The sequence below is a fragment of the Triticum dicoccoides genome, chromosome 4B (genome assembly GCF_002162155.2).
Source record: "Triticum dicoccoides isolate Atlit2015 ecotype Zavitan chromosome 4B, WEW_v2.0, whole genome shotgun sequence".
Classification (NCBI taxonomy): Eukaryota; Viridiplantae; Streptophyta; class Magnoliopsida; order Poales; family Poaceae; genus Triticum; species Triticum dicoccoides.
In genome coordinates, this window is record NC_041387.1 from 455,085,221 (window position 1) to 455,097,073 (window position 11,853).

An 11,853-nucleotide genomic window follows, 5' to 3' on the forward strand; every position below is an offset into this window, starting at 1 on the left:
TCCGAACTAGAGCCCTGTGCAGCGCCCCCTCGGGGAAACTTGAGGTTTGGTTTTAGTTGTACGGATTGCTCATCTGAGTGTGCCCTGAGAAGGAGATATGTGCAGCTCCTATCGGGATTTGTCGGCACATTCGAGCGGTGTTGCTGGTTTAGTTTTACCCTTTCGAAATGTCTTGTTGTACCGGGATACCGAGTCTGATCGGAACGTCTCGGGTGGAGGTCTATTCCTTCGTTGACCGTGAGAGCTTGTCATGGGCTAAGTTGGGACACCCCTGCAGGGATTTGAACTTTCGAAAGCCGTGCCCGCGGTTATGGGCAGATGGGAATTTGTTAACGTCCGGTTGTAGAAAACCCGAAGTTAACCTTAATTAAAATACATCAACCGTGTGTGTAACCGTGATGGTCTCTTTCCGGCGGAGTCCGGAAAGTGAACACGGTGTTGGAGTTATGTTTGACGTAGGTTGCTATAGGATCACTTCTTGATCATACTTTTATCGACCGTGCTTTGCCTTCTCTTCTCGCTCTCATTTGCGTATGTTAGCCACCATATATGCTAGTCGCTTGCTGCAGCTCCACCTCATTACTCCATCCTTCCTATAAGCTTAAATAGTCTTGATCTCGCGGGTGCGAGATTGCTGAGTCCCCGTGGCTCACAGATACTTCCAAAACCAGTTTGCAGGTGCCTATGTTACCGGGCAGGTGACGCAACCAAGCTCAGGAGGAGCTCGATGAAGATCTTGCCCTTTGTGTTGTTTCGTTCTAGTTGATCAGTAGTGGAGCCCAGTTGGGGTCGATCGGGGACCTTTGTCGCATTTGGGGTTCTTCTTTTATTTTGGTTCCGTAGTCGGACCTTGATTGTATCTGGATGATGTAATGCTTATTCATGTAATTGTGTGAAGTGGCGATTGTAAGCCAACTATGTATCTCTTTCCCATATGTATTACATGGGTTGTGTGAAGATTACCTCACTTGCGACATTGCTTTCAATGCGGTTATGCCTCTAAGTCGTGCTTCGACACGTGGGAGATATAGCCGCATCGAGGGCGTTTCATGGGCCCAGTTCGTAGTCGGTCACACTATGAGCCAACTATAATAATAACTTGATTAATAATAACCCCAGTTCAACGTTGAGAAAGATGTTGGTTGTGATCAAGAGAGGATCACAGAGGTATCGTGGATACTGAAGTTGGTTGATCTTTAAGTGATCGCGAGATTATCACGGTGGTATCATGGATACCGATGTTGGTAAGTTGATGCATGAGATGGTTACGAGGTAACCGCCGAGCAAGAGTAAGTTGCTGCATGCGAATGCTAACCAGTTGCATGTAGTATCATCCTGTTCATATGCTCATGTCATGCTAATGTTGTTTTAGCCGTATCATGTTCAGTTGGTGCATGCCATGTTGTTCTATTAGTATCATTCTCATGATTTCTTTAACCTGTTAATGCCATGATGTTGTTTGTCTTGACTGCTTTTGGTTATTGTGAGCTTGCAAGTACATTCAATGTACTGACCTAGCGTGTCAGGCCAGTTTGCAGGGCGTGCCTGTATTGCTTGCTTGTTTGGTGTGGATACCGTGTTCATGATCTAGGAGAAATGTTCCAGCCAAAGTCCCTGCGGATTGGAGTCCATCATCGCCGTTTGCTGTTCCATTGCCAGTAGTTGTTCCGCTGCCTCGAGTTGTTATGCTGCTTGCATAGAGCAACTATGGTTGGCATAGCGTCGCAGTGCCGTTATTCATTGTAATATCAGAGACCTTGTATTCGTATTCTTGCTATAGTGGAGAGTTAGTTTGTTCTATGCTAAGCAGTGTCGTATTCCAGAAGACTTCATCTCGATATTTGGGCTGGAAAATGGGGCGTTTCGGTTCCTCTGAGCTGGGGTGCCACAAGGCTTGGTATCAGAGCAGGTCTGACTGTAGAATGTCCTAGTCTGCTGGAATGTTGGAAAATGGTAGTATAGGGTCTGGTTGTTGCCCCTGCTTGCTGCATTTGGTTACTGCATTTGTTTGCTGCATATAGTCTTAGTCGGTTATGCCTAACCCTTGTTCCATGTGCAGATGGCAGTCAGCTTCCATGAGTTTAGTGCCCTTCCCAGAGCTCCCAGTGCTGTTCCTATTGCTTTCAACCCCACTCCTGCACCTCTCAGCTTTGCCACCCTCCTTGGCAAGATGTGGCGTAGCATTTATCCCCGCGGAGATCCACCCCATTACCAAGTATTCCAGTTTTTGTCGTAGGAAGAATCCTGGAGTCCGTTGCTCATGTCCATCTGTCAGCCTCGATTCTTGTTGGTAAGCGCACCTCTAGTTTCCACAGTGGTTACGGCGCTACTCATAGCATGCCGTTCAGCTTGCCACAATGGTAGCAATCACCAGTCTTCGTCATCAAGAGAGCATGGTGCAAGAAAACCGTGCTTATCAATACTATCCCACCGTCATCGAGAATCCTAAGCGGATCAAGTTCCCGCCTGTCAACCCTCAAGATGACCTGGATATCCTCGCCATGTCCTGTTACATGACGGCCGAGTGTCTTCTTATTTACGAGTTAGTCCGAGATGCCATTCGAGCCTGGAGATTTCCTGGTGCTTCCCTACCCCAGTCTCCGCCAGCTTCTCCAACCCCTCCGCCTCGTCCATCCAGAGTTTCGGAGTCAGCAGTTCCACTTGCTACCCCCTTAGTTTCTTCATCAATACCCGAGCGTTTGCTCAAGCGTAGGGTGTAGTCATGCATGAAGTGCATGTGCATCTGCTATAGTATCATGCTTGTATGTGCATGTGTAGAGTAGTTTTGTAGCTTGTTTGATATGTGCTTTATTGCAATCGATCATTTTCTCGTGCTTCTTTATTTTGAATCTTTGGTGTTACCCCCTTATGGAAAATTGCTCATCAACCGCCACCAATCAGAAGAATCCATGAGAAGTAAAGATATACTCCAAGGAACTCAGTTACAAGAAATGAGATTTTCAGCTGATAGCATTGTATTGCAGACTTCCGGTCTGAATACAAGTTATATTCTGCTTAGACTTACTGTAACAAGTACTTGTTAGAGATACACCTTTATTGTAGCGATGATTAAATCAGCAGGAGAACAACATTGAATCCAAGTCCAGCCGTACATTTCAAGTCAGAGGTATGGTTCGTACACAATGATTGATTCTCTCATGAGTCAGATTTGGAGCATGCGACACCTCAAAGTCAGTCCAAATATGCAATGAATTTAGCAAGAAGGACAGTCAGCCAATTCTTGTCATACAAGTAATCAGCATCCGGAATGACAAGAATATATATATATATATATATATATATATATATATATATATATATATATTATTCCCTTCACAAGGAAAATCAGTCCAGTCCTTCTTCATAATTTATTAGTGAAGCATACAAGGCAAGATTCCTCAGGCTGCATCAGTAAGGTATGAATGGATTCCGTGCAAGATATCCAGTCTTCTCAATTAGATACTGCAAAAGCTTCTGGTATAAGGTATTGAACCTTCCATAGTAAGTCTTTAAGGGAGGAAGCTTATGAGGTTCGGTACCCAGCCTTCCTTAGCAAGTTATCCGCCGGCAGCTTCGAGCACAATCCATCCAGTCTTCCTCATCATGATACCCCGATGGCTTCTGACACAAGCTGCCCAGTCTTCTTCAGTACGACACTGGTACGAGATATTAAACAATGAATTGTCAACATATGGCACTATTGCCCAAGGGTCAGGTATGCAACAGTTGTGTCAGAAACAAGAATCAGTCAGAACAAATGTATGCCTCAAGAATCAGAGATTTCTACACATAGTGAGTATGCTGTCAAGTTCATGCAAGTCCCTCGCACAAGGAAGAATTCACGATACGCATCCGACAACCTCACAGGTTATTCAAGAGACAGAAACCCAGTGGATGATACAAGAATCGACAAGTCTTGAAGAGATGAAACCTTGAGACACCATCTTGGCAATAATTATCGAGATCAGCCCCCGCCCGTCCGACAAGGTGATGTTATTAATCCTGTCACTGTCCGGCATAATCAACAAAATTGAGATCTATACAAACACACGTGAGCCGGAGAAATATCCAAAGACTCAAGACATGAACAAGACCAAGGTATGGTTGCAAGATATTGCACAGGATAGTACCCAGGGTTGCAGAAATAATCAAGGGTATATAAGGCCCCGCTATTTCAGTTAAAGATCCAGATGAAGAACAAGTATGGTCCCTATCACTGCTTTGAACCCAGAAGGCATGCATACATTCGAGCAGTTCAATGCGTGGATAGAAGGAATTCTTTGTTCCACGGGAAGGTGTGTTCCCCTCTCTGTGGAATATTCTGGGTACTCGATACAAAATAACACCTCTCTCAAGGATTAATATTAAGAAGGACACGTATGTCAGTAATGATAATCTTTCGGGCCTCAGCTAAGCCAACAGAATGAAATAAAATGTGAGACAATATGAATATGAACATATGTGGTAAGTCCCGTTAGAATGTCAGATGCGATGAAGCAAACCACCCCAGATCAAGGCAGACAGTCAGATCCAATCCAGTGGGAACCTAATATAAGAGTAAATAGGAGACGCCCGAGTCAGAAACGATTTCTTCAAGTCAGAATATTTACTTGTTCCCTAAGAAACCAAATCTCGAGGACGAGATTTCTTTTAGGGAGGAAGGTTTGTAACACGCTGGAGTTTTCCCTTTTCTTTTTCTAAGGATTTTCTTGGATTTCTTGTTTTGAATTGCTTTTCTGTGGCTATGAGGTTCTGAAACGTGGGAAGATCATGTCTTCCTAGGTTTTATAGTGGCTTGTCATCCTCATCATCATCCCAAGATCATGTCATTTTCCTCCTAACCCAAATCCCAATATTGTTTTGTTGGGAATATTCCTTTTCTGATAAAGGAATAACCCTTTAAACCCTAGGTTGTGAAGCAACCCATCTTTCTGTCACTCCATAAATTCCCAAATAATTATCATAATTTTTTTGGGTCATGTCTTCCTCAAACATGGCAAAAAATTTCATTGCCATGTTCAAAAATCATCCATAAATAATTCTTTACCTATTCTACCCTAAGTGGCACTTTGCAAAGCAAGTGCTACTTATCTTTTCTTGATTGCCCCAAACTTTTTGGACACCTTTTCCTATCCATATCATGGCCTCATGCAAATTTTCATAGTCATTTGCCTAGTAACTATGTTTCAACAATTTTCCAAAGTTTTTGTCTAGGAAGGAACTTTGTGAAGAAAGTATATTCAGGCATGTCCAAATGGGGTGAAACTTTGCCATATCCTTCATTTGATCAAATGATATCTCTCCACCAAATGTGGGCTCATGTAACTCATCCATGTGAGCAACATCAAATCTTGGTTTCTAGTTAGATTTTCAGTTTGTGAAGCAACTATATTTTACATTGCTTCAATTAAGCTGAAAATTTACCAGGACATTTTCCTATCTATATTAACTCCCTCCACCAAGTTTTGGCTGAATTCATCAAACCATTTCCCTTGTGCAATTTTTTCAACTTTTTGTCCAGAGAGATGCTCTATGAAGACAGTGCTATTTTGGCAAGTCCAAATGGTATGAACTTTTTGGGCCTCTTTATATCTTCAAATCATTGGGCCATGCCCAATTTCAGCTCATTCCAAGAAATTATGTGCGTGCAACTTCATAATTCCCAAATCTGGCCAGTGGAACCCTTTCCACAGCAAACCCCATCTAGACTCCTCCATTTTGGATGATATTTTGCCAACACAGGGGTCTTAGCATCTGATTACACCATGCCAAAGATCAGAGTTTAGCTCGAAGCCAATCCCCATCTCATCACATCAAACAGCTTGCTGCTGGAATGTTTTGGAGCCTCCTGCTAATCACTTCTTTGTCCCTGGACCGAGTTGTTTCTTCCTTTGAACTCGGGGTGGCATGGTCTTTCTGCTAGATATGATGTGGCTGATCATCAGGCCCCGTGTGCGCTAGTTAATGCGGTGACCATGGGTCATGCCAGGCAAAACATGCGCTCTACCACACCATGTGCCCTGTTTCGGCCTCTTTCCCTCTGCCTCTCTCATCCAAATCATGTCCTAGAGCTAGCTCGTGACTCCCTGCATCATCCTGCATCACTGCCCTGCCTTATATCATCACCGTTCGTCCGCAAATGCCATGCATGTGCCACTACGAGCCCCTGTCCTCCATTAAAGACCTGTCCAAGCTCTCCCGTGAGCTATCGATACCTCTTCCGCGGCTATATAAGAGTGCCCCGACTCCTTCCGTACCTCACCAGCCTCTTCCCGACCTTCCCCGCCCGCCGTAGTACTCGACCGCCTCCTCTTTTCGCCGGAGTTTGCCTCGGCCATCGCTAGCCTTCATCTTTCTGGCCACCTCAGGCCCCCTCTCCTCTTCCCGACCCCTCCACCACATCCCCCTCATTCCCGCGGCTTGCCCCACCCCCTTTTCCCTCACCGGAGTCCATGCTGGGCGCGTGCCCCAAGACTAGCCGCCGCCTTCTCTCTGTTGTCGCTCAAATCTGGTCGTGCTAAGCTCCTCCTCCCCTGCTGGAGCCACTACTCTCTTCCCCAAGGTCCAGCGAGCCTTCCCAGCCTTCCACCCTGTCCTCCCGTCATCGAAAATCATGCCCGGAGCTGACCCGAGCCGCCGTCATGGCTATCTGCCTCCTCTCGTTGTGGTCGATCTAATCCTCCCCAGTGCTTTCTCCTTTTCTGAATGGACGCGGCGCACTTCCCCGACCTCGCCGGCGGCCTCGCCCTAGCCGGAGTCCATCGGAGCTGCTGAGTGGCCGACGCCGATCTGCCCACTGTTGTCATGAGTGTGGGATTCCTGGACTAGGGATCCTCGGGCGTCCGGTCTATTGATGTGGGCCGGACCGATGGGTCGTCAAGATACAAGACAGAGGATCACCTCTCATGTCTGGTGGGGACTCTCACATGCGTGGATGGCAAGAATAGGTGTACGGATCTTTTATTCCTTTCTGTAAAACCGACTTTGTACAACCCTAAGCCCCTCCGGAGTCTATACCGGAGGGTTAGATCAAAGGCAGGAAGAAAACATTGCCAGGCTAGCTATCTAGGGTTAGCCAAATCGATCTCGAGGTAGATCAACTCTTGTAACCCCTATACCCTCAAATATAATCAAGCAGGAGTAGGGTTTTACCTCCATTAAGAGGGCCCAAACCTTGGTAAATACTATGTCCCTTCTCCATTGTTACCATTGATCTTCAGACACACAACTTGGGCCCCCCTACCCGAGATCTGCCGGTTTTGACACCAACATTGGTGCTTTCATTGAGAGCTCCGATGTATCATTAACAGAAGGATCGATGGCTCACCTTTCCACCAACGATGATGTTATGTACAAGGAGACCTCTCTTCTTGGACAGGTTTTCGTGTTCGGTGGCTTTGTGCTTCGAGCCAACTCGATCGGCCGCCTCGAGCAGGTCGACAGTTATGCACCCGGCCACCAGATCAGGTTTGGGAAGCTGAATTATGTTGCTGACATCTAAGGAGACCTAGTCTTCAACGGGTTCGCGGCCTCGGATGCCACCTTGTAGGATCGAAAGTATTTCTAGAGGGCGGTGCTTAGACTACTTGACCAAATAAAAAACTTGCCTTCCCAATTTTAGTTCTTGGCAGATTTTAGCAACTTATCACAAGTCAAGCAATCAACCTACACATGCAATTCTAAGAGTATAGCAGCGGAATGTAAAACAATTTCATATGAAGGTAAAGGGGAGGAGTTTGAGGAGGTAAACGCAATTGGAGACACGGATGTTTTTGTCGTGGTTCCGATAGGTGGTGCTATCATACATCCATGTTGATGGAGACTTCAACCCACGAAGGGTAACGGCTGCGCGAGTCCACGGAGGGCTCCACCCATGAAGGGTCCATGAAGAAGCAACCTTGTCTATTCCACCATGGTCGTCGCCCATGAAGGACTTGCCTCACTAGGGTAGATCTTCACGAAGTAGGCGATCTCCTTGCCCTTACAAACTCCTTGGTTCAACTCCATAATCTTGTCAGAGGCTCCCAAGTGACACCTAGCCAATCTAGGAGACACCACTCTCCAAGAAGTAACAAATGGTGTGTTGATGATGAACTCCTTGCTCTTTTGCTTCAAATGATAGTCTCCCCAACACTCAACTCTCTCTCACAGGATTTGGATTTGATGGAAAGAATATTTGAGTGGAAAGCAACTTGCGGAAGGCTAGAGATCAAGATTCATATGGTAGGAATGGAATATCTTGACCTCAACACAAGTGTAGATGGTTCTCTCTCAGAAAATGTATGTTGGAAGTGTAGGCATGTTCTGATGGCTCTCTCCATGAATGAAGAGTGGGTGGAGGGGTGTATATAGCCTCCACACAAAATCTAACCGTTACAAACAACTTACCAATCTCGGTGGAACCGAATCGTGAAACTCGGTCGGACCGATTTAGCAAATAATGTGACCATTAGGATTTTCGGTGGGACCGACAATTCAACTCAGTGGGACCAATATGGTTAGGGTTAGGGCATAACGTAATCTCGGTGAGACCGATTACACAAACTCGGTGGGACCAATTTTGGTAATAAGCTAACCAGAGAGTTGGTCAGAAAAACTCGGTGGGATCGATTCGCTCATCTCGGTTGGACCGAAATGTTATGAAAGGGAAACAGAGAGTTTGCATTGCAATCTCGGTGGGACCGATTGCTCATCTCGGTTGGACCGAAACGTTACGAAGTGAAATAGAGAGATTACAATCCCATGTCGGTGAGACCGAGATCCCTATCGGTGACACCGAAAAGACTAGGGTTTGTGGCAGTGGCTATGACATCTGAACTCGGTGGCGCCGGAAAGATAGAATCGGTGGGGCCGAGTTGGACTTTGGGTTTGGGTCATATGTGGATTTGAGAAAGTAGTTGAGGGCTTTGGAGCATATCACTAAGAAGTTTGAGCCAGAACCTCATTAAGCAACACCTCATCCCTCCTTGATAGTATTGGCTTTTCCTATAGACTCGATGTGATCTTGGATCACTAAAATAGAAAATGTAGAGTCTTGTGCTTTGAGCTTGAGCCAATCCTTTTGTCCTTAGCATTTTGAGGGATCCACTTTTCTCATCCATGCCATGCCAATCATTGAGCTTTCCTGAAATATTTATCTTGAAATAGCATTAGCTCAATGAGCTATATGTTGTTAGGAATTACCAAAACCACCCAGGGATAGTTGCACTTTAAATCTCCCCCTTTTTGGTAATTGATGACAACATATAGATCAAAGCTTCGACAAATGATAATAAGATTTAAAAAACATTGTCGCTTTGAGAAGTTTGTGAAAGGCAAGAGCTCCCCCTAAATTTGTGCATTATTTAAAATTTGCTTTGGACTGCAAATGCACAATGAATTAGGATTATGGGTTACTCTTCCATTTCACATACATCTTGGTGGAGCGCTCAAAATGATAATTATTGAACACATGCACTCATCACCAAGCAAAGTGAATGATCATATGAGGATATAAGAGATAATATCATCCAACAAGCATAAAGTAGCATAGCATATGATCAAACACATGATCAAGCAAGTGTCTCACAAAGGCATAATGTATCAAGAAAACACACAAATAACGAAGTTCAACCACCAAAAACAAGAGAGAACAAAAGCAACACTCTCTCTCGAAGCCTATGATCTATACATTTTTCTCCCCCTTTGGCAACAAGTTACCAAAAAGTTCACAAAAAATGCATAGTGCTAAACGACTCTCGGGCTTGGTATTCATGCGGTGGTGTAGAGATGAATCTAAAGACAAAAGCATCAGTTGAAGTAGCTGGAGCTGGTGAAGTGGCTGCTGGAGCTGGTGGCACTGAAGCTGTAGCTGGTGCAGATGATGTAGCTCTGGTGTCTGGAATAGGCACCGCAGCATATCTCTATCCTCTGGGCACTCTAGCAAGTGCATCTATAGTAGAGTTGCCCTTCTTCTCTTCCACATCCTCCTGAAGTTGCTCAACTGCAATTTGGATCTCAGTGACCTTCACATCAAGTGCATAGAATTTCTGCTCTATGATTCTCTCCAAGCTCTCCTGGTTTTGAGTCAGGGTGGCCAAGCCCTTCTCAATCCTCAAGGTGGAGGCAATCAAGTAGCCAAGCTGATCTTGCTTGCTCTTCAGGAACACTTGAGATGCCTCTTCAGCAGTTGCATTTTAGCAGCTTTCTCAGCCCTTGCATTCTCCCTCTTTTCATGAGCTTGCACAGATGATGGTTCCGCCTCATTCATCTCAACAGTGTTATCTTCAAATTCAGGATATAGGGGTAGATGCTCCTTATCCAAAAGATATGTGCCTATGCCCATCTTTGAGTTGATGAGCTCCTGAATGTGTGGAGCATACCCACAACTCTTCTTCTGATCAGCAGCAGTCCTTTTGATTGTTTCCACAATCAGACTCCTAACTTTGAATTTTTTAGGTATATCAAACAAGTGCAGCAAGTTAATAGCATGACCTCTGATCATCTTGTGATCACCTGATTTTGGCAGCAATGTGTGCCTAAGAATCCAATTGATTGTAGGCAGTCCAAACAACAAGTAGTGTACAGATCCAAGCTTGTGAGTTTCCAAAGCTTTATCTGGGATCTCTTTATACATTTGTGACATAGTGTTGTGGTCTTTCTTCTTCTTGGCATAGACATCCAAGTCATCCTCATTCTCCTCTGGGGCATTTATCAAATGAGCCCATTCTTCAACTGTGGATTGGTACCTAGTACATTCAGACATCCAGACAATTTTCCCATCTGGGTAGAAGTGAGTTGTGGAGTAAAACTGCATGATGAGCTCATCATTCCACTTGGTGAGCTTCTGGGCAACAAAGTCATCAACTCCACAAGCCTTGAAGTTGTCATATACTCCTGGGAAGTGCTCTTCATTCTCCTTGATGTATTCCCAGTTGATCCATCTCATGTCACATACAATGGGCTTCTTCTCAAGCAAAATAGTTTCATAAAAGTCCTGTTGCTCCTTTGTGTGAAATCTGTAGTCAACTTATGTCCTTCTCCTCACAGCATAAGGATCTGATTGTCTCCACAATCTCAATCCAACATCCTTTTTGAGATGCATATCTTTTGCAACTGGATGAGCATCATTGTGGTCAGGAATCTCGGGCTTCAATTTTCTCAGAACAAGAGAATCTTCATCTTCTTGAGCAGCTTCAGGCACTGGGGCCTTGTTCTTCTCTGATGCAGGAATACTTCTAGTGTTCCTCTTGGGTCCAGTATTTTGTGCTGGAGCTTTGGGAGCAGACTTGGGCTTTGATGGAGCAGCTCCTGACTTGATAGCATCTCCCATGAGCTTTTGAGCTTTATGTGCTGGTGCATCATCCTCTTCCTCTTCTACTTCAGCATCAGAGTCTCTCCTCATAGAGGGCTTGCCAAGTACTTCGGTAGTAGTGGTTCTGACCCTCTTCTTCTTCTTATCTTGGGCAACAACTTCTTCATCAGACTCCATGGTGAATTTCATGGTTTCACTAGTGGCCACCTTCCTAGGTTTGGATGTGGGCACTCTCTTGGCAGATGCCTTTCTGTTCATGTCTGGCTTTGTGGTGGCAGTTGTGCCATACTCCTTCTTCAGCACCTTCTTCTTATAAGTGGCTGTCGGTGTCAAAACCGGCGGATCTCGGGTAGCGGGTCCCGAACTGTGCGTCTAAGACTAATGGTAACAGGAGGCAGGGGACACGATGTTTACCCAGGTTCGGGCCCTATCGATGGAGGTAAAACCCTACTTCCTGCTCGATTGATCTTGATGATATGAGTATTACAAGAGTTGATCTACCACGAGATCAGAGAGGCTAAACCCTAGAAGCTAGCCTATGGTATGATTGTTGTTGTGTC